Source organism: Felis catus, chromosome F2, assembly GCF_018350175.1.
Source record: "Felis catus isolate Fca126 chromosome F2, F.catus_Fca126_mat1.0, whole genome shotgun sequence".
Taxonomy (NCBI): domain Eukaryota; kingdom Metazoa; phylum Chordata; class Mammalia; order Carnivora; family Felidae; genus Felis; species Felis catus.
The window spans coordinates 71,610,119-71,628,276 of record NC_058385.1 but is presented as its reverse complement, the minus strand read 5'-3'; the positions used below and the strand labels follow the sequence as shown (position 1 = coordinate 71,628,276).

At 43.1% G+C, this 18,158-nt stretch overlaps 1 long non-coding RNA gene and 1 pseudogene across 1 annotated transcript; one reads left to right on the top strand and one right to left on the bottom strand.

The window, feature by feature from the left end:
• Positions 1-4,128: 4,128 nt before the first annotated feature.
• LOC123383014 lies at positions 4,129-6,876 on the top strand. The gene is made up of 2 exons (XR_006592193.1): positions 4,129-5,598; positions 6,261-6,876. It is a non-coding gene; the product is annotated as an uncharacterized LOC123383014 (long non-coding RNA).
• A 6,846-nt stretch (positions 6,877-13,722) lies between these two features.
• On the bottom strand, positions 13,723-15,463 carry LOC101091506 (annotated as a pseudogene).
• Positions 15,464-18,158: the final 2,695 nt, after the last annotated feature.

Genomic DNA, 18,158 nt, shown 5'->3' with positions numbered 1-18,158 from the left:
GGGCTTCTAAAGCTGGCATCTGTTTTTCCCTTCAGATCGAAAACTTTGCACTCAGGTCCGGTGCATGTGATGCCCGGCCTCTACTAAGGAAGACCTGAGAAAGAAGTCAGATTTCAACACAACGGTGACAACAACCTCTTTACTTGTCTATATGCTCAGCCCCACCCAAATCCCCTGATGGCTTCCGTGCCCTTCTTCACGAGGAAGCCAGAGTCGTCTTTTCAAAGCTCACATCTCCGGCCGTACTCCTCTTGAAACTCACCAGTAGCTTTCTTCTTCCCCAATAGTCTAAACTGCTTGGTTTAGCAACCTACTCACTTCCAAAGGTGACTTCTGTCTGCCTCTCTAGTCTCATCTCTGGCCCCTCACCTTTTATACCTTTGCACCATGAATACTCAGAGGCTAAGGCCGAGGATGTGGGTGTCTTGCTTACAACGAGAGGATGTGGGGATAATGACGAATAGTATAAACAAACCGCGTCAGTAATGGGGAGCCAGTCTGCCAAATGTGCCATATGTCCCCCCGAAAGCCAAAGAAGGGAGACAGGACTCTTGTTTTCCCCTCAGTAGGCTTCAGGTCCCACGTGCCTCTCAGAGCATGCTGTCAGTTGCTAACTACCTCATGTTTCTCAAATTGTGATGTGGTCCTAGCTCTGTGCGGAAACTGGCGGTGGTGGGCTTTCCTGAGAGGCCACAACGAAACTCCTTCCAAAGGGATTTTCTAAGGATAATTTTGACTGTCTGCAGGTTTCTTTTTTTTTTTGGTGCTGACTCTGGATCTCTTTAATGGGTAACAGTCCCCTCCAGTATCAGTGCAGGTCTGTAAGCCTTTCCAGGCTTGCAGCATATCCCTCCCTGTGACAAGTCCTTCTGAGTTTTCGTTATTGGCTCACATTCAAGCCTCATCCCACACAGACTCCCTGGAAGCTTTCTCTTTTTGTCCTTCGACTGAACTTAATTACCTACCTTTCTGGGCTAACATAGCAGCTTCTGTGCCTGAGAATCTATTAGGAGTGGTGAAGGGTTGACTTTATAATGCTAACATTCCTTTTGTACTTATTGTTTGAAACAGATCTTTCTGTCACAAGTGGATCTCTTTGCCCTGAGAGACAGTTTTTACTGACAAGGCAGAATGAATACTTAATTAGTTCTTTTCAGCAATTTCCAAAGGAAGGTGTGCTTTAATGACCACCTCAAATCGTGGCAAATGAATTTGTATTCCTGGCTTTCTCTGGGGAATCATTATGGACACATGGTTCTGGTAGGTCCAGTGTGTTTCAATCCATTATAATCACTGCTTCTTTTGGTGCTCCGCTGTTCACAACCCGGGGCAGCATGAGCTCCTTCCTGCTGGTGCTTGTGTCCTTTGGACATACCCAATTACTATTTGGAAGCTTCTTTGCCTTTGAACATGACAGCGTGTTCCAGGCTCACCTCGTACCTTCCCTGATCCAGTCCTGAAAGCAGCCAGTTCTCCAAGAAACTCTGACTTTACAGAGCATAATCTGAGCATGGGGGGTGAGTTTGGTGACAGGTGATGTTGTGGGTAGGCAATTTCAATGGGCTAAGGTAGATAATCTACAGTCATTAAAACCATTCATTCATTTAACCATTGTCACTTAATTCCAGCATTACTTCTACAGTTAATGTTTTATCCTGTAATTGAATCTTATGTTTTCCTAGACCATCATTAATATAATTCCTCATTTGCTTTATCGTGCAGTACAAGAAAATAGTTTCAAAATAACAACACAAATTTTGTTAATAACGTAAGGTAGGTTTGGTTAATGTTCTTTGTAGTTCTTTTTGTCCATGGAGCATATCCCACCATAGATGTTCAGTCAAAGTACTGTGGTCAGAGCATCATGGGGGGAAAAATAATCGTTTTTCTGTGTGGTTATGTTACTAAATTGATATATGGTTAGATTTATTTTTCTCGGTTTATTTTCAGTTTTAGAAGTGCTTTTAAGAATTAGCTTTATTTTTAATAGGTAATGAACTGACATTATTCAAAGGGCATAACGGCCTAGAAAGGTATATACAAGAAGGTTTTCATCTGTCTCTTTCCCCTCCACGCATCCCCTAATGTGTTTCCTGTAAGGTGACTGCTTTTGTCAATTTCTGATTTATAATTCCTCTGTTTTGTTGTTATTGTTGTTTTGTAAATGTATGAAACATAGAGATTCTTACTTTTTTTTTCCATAGACAAAAGGTAGCATATTATAGCTGTTCTCTACTTTCCAATTTTCACTCAGCAATATACCCTGGTGAACTCTCCATATTACTATGTAGAGATTGTCCTCATTTTTGTGTGTGTGTGTGTGTGTGACCACATAGTACAGTGGACCCGTGAGCAACATGGATTTGAAGTGTGTGGGTCCACTTATACATGGATTTTTTTTAAAAAAATAAATAGGGCACAGTACTGCAAATGTATTTTCTCTTCCTTACGATTTTTTTTTTTTAATTTTTTTTTTCAACGTTTATTTATTTTTGGGACAGAGAGAGACAGAGCATGAACGGGGGAGGGGCAGAGAGAGAGGGAGACACAGAATCGGAAACAGGTTCCAGGCTCTGAGCCATCAGCCCAGAGCCTGACGCGGGGCTCGAACTCACGAACCGCGAGATCGTGACCTGGCTGAAGTCGGACGCTTAACCGACTGCGCCACCCAGGCGCCCCTCTTCCTTACGATTCTTAATAACATTTTCTTTTCTTTAGTTTACGTTATTGTATGAATTCGGCGTATAATACATAATAGCATACAAAACATGTGTGTGTGTGTGTACCCACACATACATATACCACATCTTCTTTATCATTCATGACTTGATGGGCATTTGGGCTCTTTCCATACTTTGGATATTGTCAGTAGTGCTGCTATAAACATTGGGGTACATGTGCCCCTTCAAATCAGAACTCCTGTATCCTTTGGATAAATAACCAGTAGTGCAACTGCTTGGGTAGTTCTATTTTTAATTTTTCGAGGAACCTCCATACTGTTTTCCAGAGTGGCTGCACCACTTTGCATTCCCACCAGCAGTGCAAAAGAGATCCTCTGTCCCCACATCCTCGCCAACATCTGTTGTTGCCTGAGTTGTTAATTTTAGCCATTCTGACAGGTATGAGGTGGTGTTTTGTTGTGGTTTTGGTTTGTCTTTCTCTGATGATGTTGAACATCTTTTCATGTGTCTGCTAGCCATCTGGGTGTCTTCTTTTTTTTTTTTTAATTTTTTTAACATTTATTTATTTTTGAGACAGAGAGAGACAGTGCATGAACGGGGGAGGGTCAGAGAGAGAGGGAGACACAGAATCCGAAACAGGCTCCAGGCTCTGAGCTGTCAGCACAGAGCCTGACGCGGGGCTCGAACTCACAGACTGTGAGATCATGACCTGAGCCGAAGTTGGACGCTTAACCAACTGAGCCACCCAGGCGCCCCCCATCTGGGTGTCTTCTTTGGAAGAGTGCCTATTCATGTCTTTTGCCTATTTCTTCACTGGATTGTTTGTTTTATTGGGGTGTTGAGTTTGGTAAGTTCTTTATAGATTTTGGATACTAACCCTTTATTCGATATGTCATTTGCAAGTATCTTTTCCCATACCGTCGGTTGCCTTTTAGTTTTGCTGATTGTTTCCTTTGCTGTGCAGAATCTTTTTATCTTGCTGAGGTCCCAGTAGTTCATTTTTGCTTTTGTTTCCCTTGCCTCTGGAGACATGGCAAGTAAGAAGTTGCTGAGGTCGAGGTCAAAGAGACTGTTGCCTGTTTTCTCCTCTAGAGTTTTGATGGCTTCCTGTCTTACATTTAGGCCTTTCATCGATTTTGAGTTTATTTTTGTGTCTGGTGTCAGAAAGTGGTCCAGGTTCATTCTCCTGCATGTCACTGTCCTGTTTTCCCAACATCATTTGCTGAAGAGACTGTCTTTTTTCCATCGGTTATTCTTTCCTGCTTTGCCAAAGCTTACTTGGCCATATGTTTGTGGGTCCATTTCTGTGTTTTCTATTCTTTCCAATGATCTATGTGTCTCTTTTTGTGCCAGTATCATACTGTCTTGATGATTATAGCTCTGTAATACAGCTTGAAGTCTGGAATGGTGATGCCTCCAGCTTTGGTTTTCTTTTTCAGGATTGCTTTGGCTATTCAGGGTCTCTTCTGGTTCCATACAAATTTTAGGGTTGTTTAAGCTCTGTGAAGAATGCTGATGTTCTTTTGATAGGGATTTCATTGAATATGTAGATTTCTTTGGGTAGTATCGATCCGTGCTTTTTAATACCAGATTGTTTTAAGGAATTTAATCTGCCACTATTCCTTTTCTGAAAAAGAAAATAGAAACAAAACTAAACTCAAACACCAAAATACCTCACGCTCTGTTGTGATCATTGAAATAAATGAACACACTTTTAATGAGTGTTGCAGTGCCTTCTTAGGTTGAGTTTGCCCTCAAGAAGGTTACGGTCCACACTACACCCAGTGACCTGGTCAGTGGTGTCATTGTGGTTTTGATAAGCCCTATGAGAAGAAATGAAGGCTGAGATAGAGGCATCTAACAGGAGGATGTGTCCTTGTCATGGTTTGGGGGAACACTTTTCTGTGACATTTGTGGGAGACCTGAAAGATGGCTGATGTTAAGATGGAGAAGTCCTGAGTGGGCAGAGGGACGGGGCAAGAGAACTATTGAGAAAGAGGAAGTAAAGTTTGTGGATTCTGAGGTCAGGAGAGTGGTTGTTGCAGGTAACAAAAAGAAGGTCAATGTGGCTGGAGCACAGAGGAGCAGGATGAGAGGTGCGTGTTCCTGCCAAAGAGATATGCAGGGGTGAGTTCTTGAGGTGGCACCAGGAGGCACCACATTTTCTGAATCTTTTGCTTTTCTCCATGGTGCCTAGAACACAGCTGGATAGAGTTGAAAATAACTACATTATTTTTGAGTTAACTGGGGTAGGTCATTTGAGCACCAGTTTCTTGGGTTAAGATTTTGGACTCGTAATGTCTTAAATTGGTATGGGATCATTAGGGGGTGACACTGTCTAAGAATTGTCTTTAACACCATCCTAAGACGCATATAAACAAATATGCAGACAGTCTTGCATTTGAAGCGTGTTAGAGCTGGAAGACCTTGGGTCACCTGCTGTGATAGTCTAAAACACTAGTTCTGTTTGTGAAGTACGGGAAGTTCTGGTGCCTCCAAGTATGATCTTTCCATGTCTTGTCCAATTTCATCCTTACAACAGCTCAAGGAGGTGAAAACTAAATGGGTGAACTTGTCTTTCTGTCCCCTTAGCAAGATGGACTCTCCCCATATTGGCGCGAATGGGTAGAATGATCACTTTATTCTCCCCAGGAGTGAGCAAGTCAATTTTTTGGGAAAGAAGCCAAGACCAACAAAATTACCACTCAGGTTATGGTGTGAAGGTCTGGTAGCAATGTAGGGAGGATTATCTCTATGGGAGATGTGTACCTTGATGGCTTATTATCACCACACCATCATCGCTGCTACTACATGACGAAAGCAAGCAGTGTTTACCTAGTGTTTCCATCATATCTTGACACCATGCTAAGCATGTTACATGGATCAACTCATTTCATATTCACAAGCATTCCAGAAGGTAAGAACTGTTGTATTCCCATGCAGAGATCATGGAACTTGGCCACAGCAAGGCAAAATAGTACCAAGTGCAGTCCTAAGCGTCTCCCCAACGATAGCTTATTTAACACTTACAACAATGATATATGTGCTGGGGACCCCTACCATGTCTGTCCTGTAGGTGGGAGAACTGGGTCCCACCGTTGATAAGCTGCAGGGTTGGCATTTGGACCTTGATCATCCTAAGCATGCACTCAGCCTTCACAGCACCAGTGCTACAGACATTGTGGGGGGGAGGAGGTGAAGCCTTCCTCTTCATTCCAACATATGACTGCCATGGTCTGGTCACCTCATTGGTCTGAGCTCAGTCAGTCTCCTTATGTCGGGCTTCTGTGCTCCCCATCTGGCTGGTTTGTTCTGAGGATCAACAGAGGTATAGGGAAAATCTGTAGCACTTGACTGAGTGTTTAAGGGGTCCTGTGCCAAGTTGAGTCCTAGCTCTGCCACTTACTATCTGTGACCTCATCCAAACATGTGGAACTCTCTGGACTCTACTTGCTCATTTCTGTGACCCCTCAGAGGTGCATGCTAGCAACACTCCATGAAATTATAGTCAACAGCTAATAACAACTCTTTGCTCTTCATGCAGTCTGATTTACTTTCCATGTCTGTTTTATGAAACAGTACTGCTGAGATATCCACTTGACAGATGAGACTCCTGAAGATGGAGAAATTTAGGAAGCTTGCCAAGGCTCTCCCTTGCTATGTACAGGAGCCAGGATTTGAACTCAGGCAGGCCTGCCTCTTACCTGGCCCAGCCAACACCAACATCTTTGAAACCAGGCAACTCCAGGTTTGAATCCAAGCTCTGCCACATACCAGATACATGTCAGAATAATTTACGTGACCTCTCTGAGCCTCAGTTTGCACATTTGTAAAATCGTGGTCACTGGGAGGATTGACAGAGATGGTCTATGCAAATGCCAAAGCTCAGAGCCCAGCGCATAATCAGTGGCTAACAAATGTTAGTTCCCTTCCTGTGGGAATGTTGGAGAGATCAATTGCTCCCTGAAGGCTGACACAGGAAGTGCCTACCTCAGTGCACCCAATGAGACTTTGAGGAATTAGGTTGGGCAGCTTTAATTGATCATCTTGTAATTTCCACAACTGGATGCAGATCAGCTGCACTGTATCCTAGACTAATTACGTTTGTCACTCCACCAGGCCTGAAGAACACATTGTTGTATCTTTGCTATTAAAATGGGGTTCATCTAATTAAAGCCACGGAGTTTTGCAAACAGCCTATGGTGTTTTAATTCCAGCAGGCTGTGTTTAATCAGAACCATTGCCTATGTGCCTACTGATTATGTTTCTTTTGGATCAAATTCTGAGCTTAATGTGCCATAGGGTTGCACTATTGACTGAAGTTGATGGGGGACTAGTCAGGGAGATTACAGTAGTTTGCTGGGAGCTGAATGGTTACTATTTGCATGGCTAGTTATCTCAGCATTTATTCTTACTATTTAAAAAAAAAAGCCTTAATAGGTAAGAGAAAATTATTGTCTTTCCCCCACTGACTTGGCATACATGCATTTCTTCATTCATTTGACACTGATGTATCAGAGCCTAGTGCTAGCCAGGCACCGTATTAGGTACTGTGGGACAGTGATAATGCTTAAGAACTGATTCTTTTTTTTAAGTTTATTTATTTACTTTGAGAGAGAGAGCATGGGCAAGGGAAGGTGAGAGAGAGAGAAGGAGAGAGAGAAAATACCAAGCAGGCCCTGCACTGGCAGCGCAGAGCCCGACGTGGAGCTCGAACTCACGAACCGCGAAATCATGACGTGAGCTGAAATCAAGAGTTGGCGCTTATCTAAGCCACCCAGGTGCCCCAAGAACTAATTCTTGATGTCGAAGGGAAAAAAGGTCCCACAATATGGGACATTAAGAATAATGCAGTGAATCACAATGTTACCAGAAACCTGAAATTAAAAGTTGCTATGATTTATGGCCCAAAGGGAAGAGTCCTAGGAGGCTGGAGTTAGCCTGTCGTGGGATGAAGCTCTTAATTTTACATTCTCCAGCTGTGTGCCCTTGGACAAGTCACAGCTTCAGTGAGCTCCGGATGCCCTGATTGTAGGATTGGGGTGACAATGCCTACTTCATAGTGTTGTTGTGAATATCTGGGGAGACAGAGTATGTAAAGTGCAGGTGTTAATACTGCGATTTATATGCTCATTTCTACAGTATCAGTGTTAACTAGGTGATGCTGGAAAAGTTAATCAATCCTAGAGGAAGATATACCATCTGTTTAACTTCTGCCATGTCCTAAGTGTTGTCCTAAATTTTGCCTAAACTATCTAATTTAGTTTTTATAATAACAATATGAAAAAATACTAGTTTTAAGTCTATTTTTCAGATGGAAATACTGAGGTGAAGAGACAAAGTGACTTTCTTTTCTTTTTAAAAATTTTTTTAATGTTTATTTTTGAGAGAGAGAGAGCGAGAGAGAGAGTGAGCGAGCAAGGGAGGGACAGAGAGAGAGGGAGAAAGAATCCCAAGTAGGCTCTGTGCCGTCAGCACAGAGTCTGATGCAGGGCTTGAGCCCACGAACCGTGAGATCATGACCTGAGCCGAAACCAAGAGTTGAATGCTTAACCAACGGAGCTACCCAGGCGCCCCCAAAGTGACTTTCTTAATATGTCACTGTTAGTCAGTGGCAAAGCCAGGATTTGAACCCTGGCAGCTGGCTCCCAGCTCCCAGCTGGCTTGGTGCTAACCACTATGCTGTGCTCCTCCTGCTATGCAGTGAGGGTGCAAGTATGTATGGCCCCTTACGTTGGTCTGGTGCTTCAGATAAAAAACCTGTATTATCTGACTCTTTAGGAAAGTCGTGGCAAGTGTTACGATCTCCACTTGACAGATATGCAAACTGGAATTCAAAAAGTTAACCTATCTGCCCCAAGTCACAAAGATAACGTGCCCCAGAGTGTGGTATTCACTTTATTTTTATTTAAGCAAATTGAGATACTTCATACATTATTTGATAGATTGTATTTTCATTTAACTTTAGTTGTGGTAATTTTACTGTATCGTAAAGCAATTAAAAAAAAAACCATGACTCGTATAAGGTAAAAAATACTTTATGAATACACCTTAAGTTTTAAACTACTTCCCTGTTGGACTTTTTGGTTTTCACTTATTTGGGAAAAAGGTATTAATTTGCTCCCACTAACAACCTATTATATACGCCTAGATCTTTATCTCGTTTAATGATTACTTCCTCAGAATAGATTAATTCTTAGGAGTGAAGTAACTGGGTCAAAGGTTGTGAACTTTTTGCCTATTACTGAATTGTTCTCCAAGACCGCTAACCACGTAAGGCATACGTGCTTTGCTGAATGAAAGAGAAAAGCTGTGCGTGAAATCCCTCCTGTATTAGTCTGGGTTTGGCCAGGAAAATGAAACCACTCCCTACGAGTTTTGTTTTTTTTTTTTTAATTTTTTTTCAACGTTTTTTATTTATTTTTGGGACAGAGAGAGACAGAGCATGAACGGGGGAGGGGCCGAGAGAGAGACACAGAATCGGAAACAGGCTCCAGGCTCTGAGCCATCAGCCCAGAGCCTGATGTGGGGCTCGAACTCACGGACCGCGAGATCGTGACCTGGCTGAAGTCGGATGCTTAACCGACTGCGCCACCCAGGCGCCCCATCCCTACAAGTTTTTTAGGGAATAGAGTTTAATATAGGAATTAGGCCTGCATGAGTGTGGGAAGGGTGTAGAAGTTGAGGGTCTGGAGGGCTGTGCTGGAAGTTGGGAAAATCCATCACTAACCACATCATCCCAGGCTGGGTAGAGAAGTCAGAGCCCATGGAGATGTCGGAGAGTCTACACCACAGGTCACCATGATTGCCACCATGATTGCAGGGCGGGAACTTATGGGCGGGTGTAAAACGTCACTGCCTCTGGCCACTAGGGTCCCTGGCTTCTGCTTCACTTCTGCCTTCCACATTCCCCATGAGTTCTTCCCTTCGGCAAACTCTAACTCCGAACTGCCTAGTAAGGAGATTCTAGGAAATGCAGTTCATATCGTAGAAGGATTGGTGCTGGTACTGGCTTCTGACGGTCCATGATGCCTTCTTTTCATAGGCTCGGCAGAACTTGATGGGGCCTTTTACTGTCCCTTGCAAATACGAAAGGGAAGAAGTGATTATCTTGTTTTAATTTGAATTTTTCAAACTTGTGAGTGTGACTCTTGTTTTTCAAGTAGTTATTGGTCACCTATTTATTAAACAAATATTTCTGAACACACAGTATAAATCAGCTATAGTTCTGGGCTCTGGGGAAAACTTGATGAATAAGGCAGGCAGTTTCTGTGCTCACGAAACTTAGATTCCAGGGCAAGGAGATTAGAAAAAGGAACAAACAAAGGAACAAAATAATTTCAGGTAGTAATAGATAACATAGGGAAAACTGTGGATGACTTCGAAACGAGCAAAAGAGGTCACTGAATATCCTGTCAGTGAATGTGGAGTCTCTGGAGATTATTTGATACTGTAGGTGGGGGAGGAGTCTTTGTGTCTCTTCAACGAAAGGCCACTTTACAGCTGTGTAGAGAGAGAAGTTGTAGAAAACTGTTAGTAAGGCAGTGAATTTTCGTCCATAAATATGCAAACTGTGTCTGATGGAATGCATTCGATTATCACCTGTCAATGTGGAACATTTTTGCCAGTTTGACGTCACTTTATAAATTGATTTTAACATTCTTTAGATGAATATCCATGTGTGGCACTCGGACTTCTCTGTTGCACTGGTTGTAACATTTCACTGGTTACCTCATGAGTTTTTGAGTTGAAGAGGATCTCTGATACATGTTCATTTTATATGTATAGGAGAGCCATGATCATCTCTGCTATTAAAATGTATAGCAGTTTGGAACACATAAGTGAGCATGGTAATTTCAGATGGTAATAAATATCATCAAGAGAACGAGATAGGCGTTGTTCCAGTTGGTGACTGTGGGGAGCATGCGAGGCTGCTAATTTGGAGTGGGTAATCAGGAAAGGTCTTGCTGAAGAAGTGGCATTTGAACTGAGACTTGTGTATCCATTCAAGGAGATGTCATGTGCAGGCAGGAGGGCAGAGTTCCAGGCAAAAGGATCAGCTTGTGTAAATGTCCTCAGACAGGGACAGGCTGTCATGTTCAAGAATCCAATTGCAGTGAGTAAGGAGGTGAGTGGCAGAAGGTATGATCAAAGATGCTGGGAGGGCCAGATCACGTTGGGCTGTGATGAGGATTTAGAATTCTAAGCTCCATGAGAAACTATTGTGGTTTTGCACAGTAGTTGTGTAAAATGATGTGAAGTGTCATCATGTGATTTGTGTTAGGGAATGAATTTATGTGTCTTCTTCTACCAGCGTTCCATTCTCATTTACCTCCTCAAATTATTATTGAACTTGACATTTTAATTAGCTTATCAAGTCTTACCATGAATAAAAAAATAATATTATTTTGATTAATTGTAAACCAGTATAATCATGAAAGTAACACATAACCATTGGAAAAACATTTGCAAAATAAAAAAGTGCATCAGGGAGAAATAAAAACACATTTAGCTTTTGGAAATGTGTATACACACACACACACATATGTTTATATTTAGCTCATGTAATATTTTAAACTTCTGTAGTATCTCAGGGTCTTGGCCCCCTTGAACCAGCAAAGATAAGTTACAAGACATCTTCTAAGGTAACTGATCTACTAATATTGAGCAATTTACAAAGTTTTCCCATGGCATCTGTTCATTGGGGAACAGCAGCTAATAGGTACTAACATGCAAGTGGCAGGTGCCAGAGACACCTGAGGCTTTTGCCCCAAACACAGTTCATTTCAGGTCACACATCTGCCCTTCCTTCCTCTGAGACACACCCACTGGGAAGGCTCTTCTGGCCTGGCAGCCCCAGGAGCAGGTGGTAACCTTCTACGCCCACCTCCCACCACGGAGTACATCTGGGAACTAACCAGTGGAAAGTAAGCTTGTACAAAGGAAGCAAGAGGAAATTCAGTCAAAGTGCCCAGAGGCCTGTATGATAGGAAGCAGGAAATAGGCATTCTTTTCCTGGGCTTTCAATGAAATAAAGGTCTCTTCTTAAAGATTGCTATTTATGTCTGTGGGGTTACATGCCCCTAAGATTGGGACATGGGGTCAGAGAAAGGCCTCCTTTTTGGGTGGACACTACCCTCATGTTATAATGAATGAGAGCAACCAATGAAAAAGGGACTGATAGCCTCACAGTGAGGTCTCTGGGTCCAAATTTCTATTGATGAACATGATGTGGGGAATAATTCCAAGGGACATTTTTTTCTGGATGATCTTTCTTTGTATGTAGAAGGAAAACTTTTTAGGTAAAGGGGAGACTTCAGCATTGAGGTAACTTGGGAATCACTAGTGTAATTGAAAATGACCAGACCTTGTGTTCAGGACTGGAACATAATTATGAAAAGCTGTGACTTTAGTATTCTAACATGGGGTTAAGAGCCTGGGAGTCAGGCAGACCTAAGCTTAAACCAGCTTTGCTGCTTAGTGGTTGCATGATCTTAGGCAATTTAATTAATTTATCTTTTCTGCTGGCATGATAATAGAAGGACAGAGTCTGCACGTACCCCAGGGAAAAGGAACAAAATCCTCAGAAATTAGCAAGGTTCATGTAATCCCATCTAGGAGAGAGGAACCCAGAAGAGAGTTGGCAGAGACATTCCACAGGCTCCAGGGACATGGGTTTCATCGTGGTAGGGGCAGAATGAATTCTTTAGTTGGGACAAAATATTCGGAACTACAGATACCATTCATTGTTATGGCTAACTCTGTCACAAGCTACTTTCTTATTACTAATTCAGTATTCTAGGAATTTTCACATGGGTAAAAATGAGTGTCTGGAGAGTTGACTCAGATAATCTGGTCGCTGGATTGCCTTAAACAGGCTGAATAATTTGAAGAGTCTCGGTTTTCCTATCTGTAATTTGGAAATTATATGTATTTCCCAAAGCTTCTGTGAGGATTAAGTGGAACATGGGTGTTTATCTAATTCACCTTCTTTCTTTATCAATGGATTAATTTGTTCAATTAACAATTCTGTCTAACAGACACTGCATTATGCACCTAGGACTACAACAATGAGCAGAAGGATATATAGTCTCTGCTTTACTTCTTTCATGAGACATATTCTACAGGAAGATAACATTTAAAAAGTCATTCAAAGAAACATATTAGCAGGGAATTTTTTAAGGGCTATGAAAGAGAAAGTAACAGGTACATTGACAGATTCCGTTTAGATTTTGTGTAGAGGTGGTCAGGTAAACCATTCTCTGAAAAATAGTAAGGCGTTAAGTTGATGATTGAGTGGTATTAGAAATTAACCAGATGAAAAGTTTTGTGAGTGGTGCAGAGAGCATTTTAGGAATGGGAGATGGCCTGTTCAAAGATCCCAAAGTGGAGGAGACTTACCGGCCACAGTGGAAGTGATCCAGGGGAAAGGTGTCTCTGTAGGCTTGGAAGTTTCAGTTCCATTATCCCCTTTAGCACGTGTGCCATAAGCCTCTATTCAAAGGCCCCAAATCACAAAGTATCCTACCAAAGATATCCGTCTTTCTCTTCACCCATGCTCACTCCCTGAAAAATAGTGAATTGGCTTCTTAGGCCTTGGAACTTGAGTTGCTAAACTGGGGTGATTGAATGTTTTAGTTTGTTCAGGACAGTAAGCCCTGGTGTCTGCACATTATCCCCGAGTAATTATCCACAGCATGTCCTTTCTTTCTGAAGTGTGTCGTGCTTTGGGTGATTAATTGTGTGGTCATCTGACTCTTACAACCCTTACGACCCTTACTTATTAACACATGGGATTTGGCCCTGGCCTGGGAGAACGCATTCATTGTGTTTTCTGGAGAGATGTTCCTTTTTGTGATAGTTCCCTTCTTTGGTCAGTTGGGATTGTATTTAAAGTTTCGAGAATGATATCTGTTCAGACACTGGCCATTAAATAGTGGCAAGCACTATTGTGGTGGTCGTCATAATCTTCTGTGGGGATAATGATTCCTGCTGATAGGGGGGGTCCGCATATGGGAGAGCCACCAATCACCCAGAATGTTTACCTTTTCTGTAGGAGCAAAGGAAATAATTTTTGGATGGCTACTCTAAGCCAGCCTTTGGGCTGGATACTCCTTATGCATTTCAGTTCATCAGTGTTTCTTGTTGTTGTTTTCGTTTTAAATTTTTTTTTTTTTTTGGTGAGAAATAGAGACTTTATTAAGCACAGGGGGTGACTGCTGGGCAGAGTTACCAAATGGCTACTGTGCTTCCTCCCAACCTGCAGAACAGGGGAAGGAGGGGCAGAAGAGCACGTGTTTTCTCTGCCCTCTCCCCTCGAGGCTGCATGCAGATGGCCCCACCCAGCGGGATGACCTCTCCACTGATGAATGGGTTCTCCACGACAGCTTATACCAGATGAGCATACTCGGCGAGACTACCCAGTCTGCTGGGGAGGGGCGCTTGGCTGGCCAAGAAGTCGCATAGTTTTTCTGGGAGGCTGGTCGGCAGCAGAGTGCCAAGTAGGCCGGGAGCAGTGGTCACCACTCGGATGCCCATGGGAGCCGGACACTGAGCAGTGAGCAGCATCATGCCCACTATGCCCCCTGTGGAAGCAGAGGAAGCAGCTCATTCAGCCTGGCCCTCAAAGGCAACCATGCCGACAGTGTTGATGATGACACCGTGTTGGCCTCCCTGGTCTGGTTCATCCAGGCCCATCTCACCAGACCTCAGGTGCATCACATTGAAGGTGCCCATGAGATTCACACTGAGAACTCACTGGGAGTCCTCCAGGGTGTGGACCTGATTGTTCTTTAGGTTGTATGTCTTGATGGCCACCGCAATGCCTGCACATTTGACTGCCGCATCCACATGGCCAAACTTTTCTTTTGCTACAGTCAGAGCTGCTCTCACGTCCTTCTCCGAGGTCACGTCAGCTGGGGCAAAGGCGCAGCTCTTCCCTAACTTCTTGTCTTGGGCATCCCCATCAGCGTTGGGCAGGTCCAGAAGCACAGCAGTGGTCCCTTGTCCTGTCAGTCTCTCCGCTGTGGCCAGACCTAGACCAGAGGCTCCTCTGGTTATTAGAGCAACCAGGCCCTTCATGCTCCAACATGCCGCAGCCATCTTTACGTCTATGTTTCTAGATACGTGGCTTCCTCCTCTTGCTTGTAATTCTGGCTCCGGCCCTTATTGACTGGGTGACTTCAGGCAGATCACTGACCTCAGTGGACCTCAGTTTGCTTTTGTGGAGGAGGTTGTTTAAAATGGAGGTTCACATTCAATGGAGGTGTCAGAGAGTAAACTCAGAATGGCATTGTAAGGAAAGCTATAATTTTATTGTTCCTTTTGTCTGAAGAAAGAGTGCTTGCAGAATAGGCTTTGAGATCATGCTCCTGAGACATCACTGCCACCTCCAACGTGATGCTTTATAACCATGTGCAAGACACCCACACCGACTCTGTCCATGAATCATACCCAGGGGTAGGAGCTTGACCACGGAGCCAGATAGCACCACTGGACTCTGGTTTCACATTCTGGATTTAGAAGCTGGGCAAGAGTGAGAAGTGGTTTTTCTGCTGGCTGCCCTGTTTTTGCTTTGTCTTCTCCCTCTAGCACATGACAGGATCTGGCAGAGGTAGTGGTCAGGGGAGCATGATGGGGGAAGTAACCTTTTCTCTCATTGGGGGAGATTTGCTCCATTGAAACATGAAGTGCAACTTCACACGGCTGGGCCCTTGCTGGCTGGCAAAGGGCAGTGTGTTAGCGAACAAAAGCGTTCTTATGTTTTTGTCAATGGAAACTAAGTAAACCGCAGGAAGAGATGACAGTACCTTTCCCACTTCATTCACATGAATGATAATGAACTCCATTGTATAGCGAGCCTTTGGGCATTATCTGATGCTGCTATTTCTGCTGGTCAGAATGTGCACATCTCCCGCATGACTCAGGGTCGCGTAGTCTCTTTCCCACTGGGTGACTCCGAGAGCTTAGCATTCTGCAGAGTCTGAGCTCCAGCCTGGATATCCAGCCCCTCAAAATGAGCATGGCCATGTGGGCTACAAACCTTCTGACATGGGAAGTAGTTCCAGTGGGCATTTAGATTACAATGGGCGTTTCTTATGGTTTTTAAATATATAGTGGCTTTTTGGCAAATGAAATTCTCTCTCTCTCTCTCTCTCTCTCTCTCTCTCTCTCACACACACACACACACACACACACACACACACACACACCCCTCAGTGATCAGAATTTCCAGTGAAGCAGAATTTATGAAAATAATTCTGTAGGGTGAAGGGAAAGTAGCGATATTTAAGTATATCCCATGCTACAGACCCTATGCTAGATACTCCCCAAATACTCTCTTGTTCCCTCCTTACCAAATCCTCTAGGTAGACAGATGTTATTATCCCTACTATATTGGTGGGGACACTTAGGTTCAGAGAGGTGAAATTATTGGCTTAAGATGATCACAAATAAAAAGCATGGATCAGGAAACTGACACTAATTGAATTAATCAGTTACATGTATGTTATAGATCTTTCCTCACTGGCTTCTCATGGTAACTTTATTATTATCCCTATAGATGAGAAAAAAGAAATCAGAGTTCTATGAGACGTTGTTTAATGTCACATGCAGGATTGGAAGCATGTTTTTTTTTTTTAAATTTCTTTCCCTGTATCACACTGTCACATGATTGGTTCCATTTTTGGGAACCAGAGGCCATTCATAAGCCAACAGGGTTATCTGAAGGAAGTGATCAGAAGGGAAGCTGGCCAGGGCTGACTTAGCATAAGCTCTCCTACCTCTGTCAAAAACTGTGTTCAAGGGGCACCTGGGTAGCTCAGTCGGTTAAGCATCCGACTTCTGCTCAGGTTGTGATCTCACGGTTTGTGAGTTGGAGCCCTGCATCAAGCTCTGTGCTGACAGTGCTTGATTCTCTCTCTGTCTCTCCCCCACTCATTCTCTCTCTGTCTCTTAAAAATAAATAAATAAATAAACATTAAAAAAAAAGAAACTGTGTTCAATCATGTCTTTATGCCCTTAGCAAACTTTGAAGACCTCTTATGCACAAAGCATGCAAAACAATGATTTTAAAGCTTGTGTAACAGGGGTGCCTGGGTGGCTTAGTCAGTTAAATGTCGGAGTCTATATCTCGGCTCAGGTCATGATCTCACAGTTTGTGCGTTTGAGCCCCGCATCGGGCTCCGCGCTGGCAGTGTGGAGCCTGGTTGGGATTCTCTCTCCCTTTCTCTGCCCCTCCCCAAGCTTGCATGCTATCTTTCCCTCTCTCAAAGTAAATAAATAAACTTTAAAAAAATTAAGCTTGTGTAACAAAAGATGATACATGTGTGTTCACTATACTGAGGCAGTAAGCAACGTAGTACAGTTTTGAGTAGTGCAGTTTTGAGAGTGTTTCAGATATAAGGAATCGTTCTTGGTAGAAATGCACTTGTCACCAGCTCAATTTCCAAATACAGGGTGTAGAACTTAAAAAGAGAAACTACCATCTATCAAATACTAACTTGGAGTTAGGACCAAGCTGTATGTATCAGCTCTACGTGTTATAATAACCTTGAATATAGGTGTTATTTTCACATTGTCTAAGACAGAAACTTGAGACAGAGAGATTAAGCAACTTGAAATATCAGATCTTCAGCCAGTAATAGATGGAGCCAAGACTGAATGAATATTCAGTTGTTTCAGAGTTTACGTGCTCTCTACTCCCATGGCCTGCTAATGTGTGCATAAATGAAGCTTACCCCCTCAGCTCAAATGTTGAGTCTCCTCATTGGGCTTTGTTATAAAACCCATGAGGTATTTTGTAGCAGTCTGAAACAATTAGCTCTCAGATCGGGGCTAGTTATTCACCTATGGCCCAGTGACACTAATTTTATTTAAAATTTTAGGTTGTGACCCCATTGAAAGGTGAAATATGTCTGTGCTGCGTTTCCTCTGTAAGAGCCCGAAGTCCCTAACACATCGTAGGTACTTGGGAAGTGTCTGTTTAATATAATATGATTTTTTTTGCATAATTGCTTTGTTTTTTGTTTTTGTTTGTTTTGTTTTGCTTTTTTGGCTAAAAGAAGACTAGAAACAGGCACCAAGAAGGGAGGCACACTTAAGACCACAAGATGTAGCCATTAGCTGGAAGGAAACAGAAGAAGAAAACTATGAAAAGTAGATTTATGATTTCAGAAGGGTTGGAGCGAATAACCCCAGGGATATCAGTAGTCTTAGTCACATTCTGCCTTACCTTTTTCACAAAAAAGATGACGTCTGTTCACACTGGGATAAAGAGAGAAGATTGCTCACTGCAGGGCTGACCGTCCTTGGCTTGTAGCCAGCTCAACCCTGTCCAGCCTTGCCACGTATCAAGGGGATTAAACTCTCGGCACAGCTGTCTGGTGTGCCTCAGCACATTGGTTAGGAAGTACCACCTTAGTGCCACAGAACTGTGCAATAAAGGGTGATGTCTTTGCTTCTGTAACCTAGTGCCTC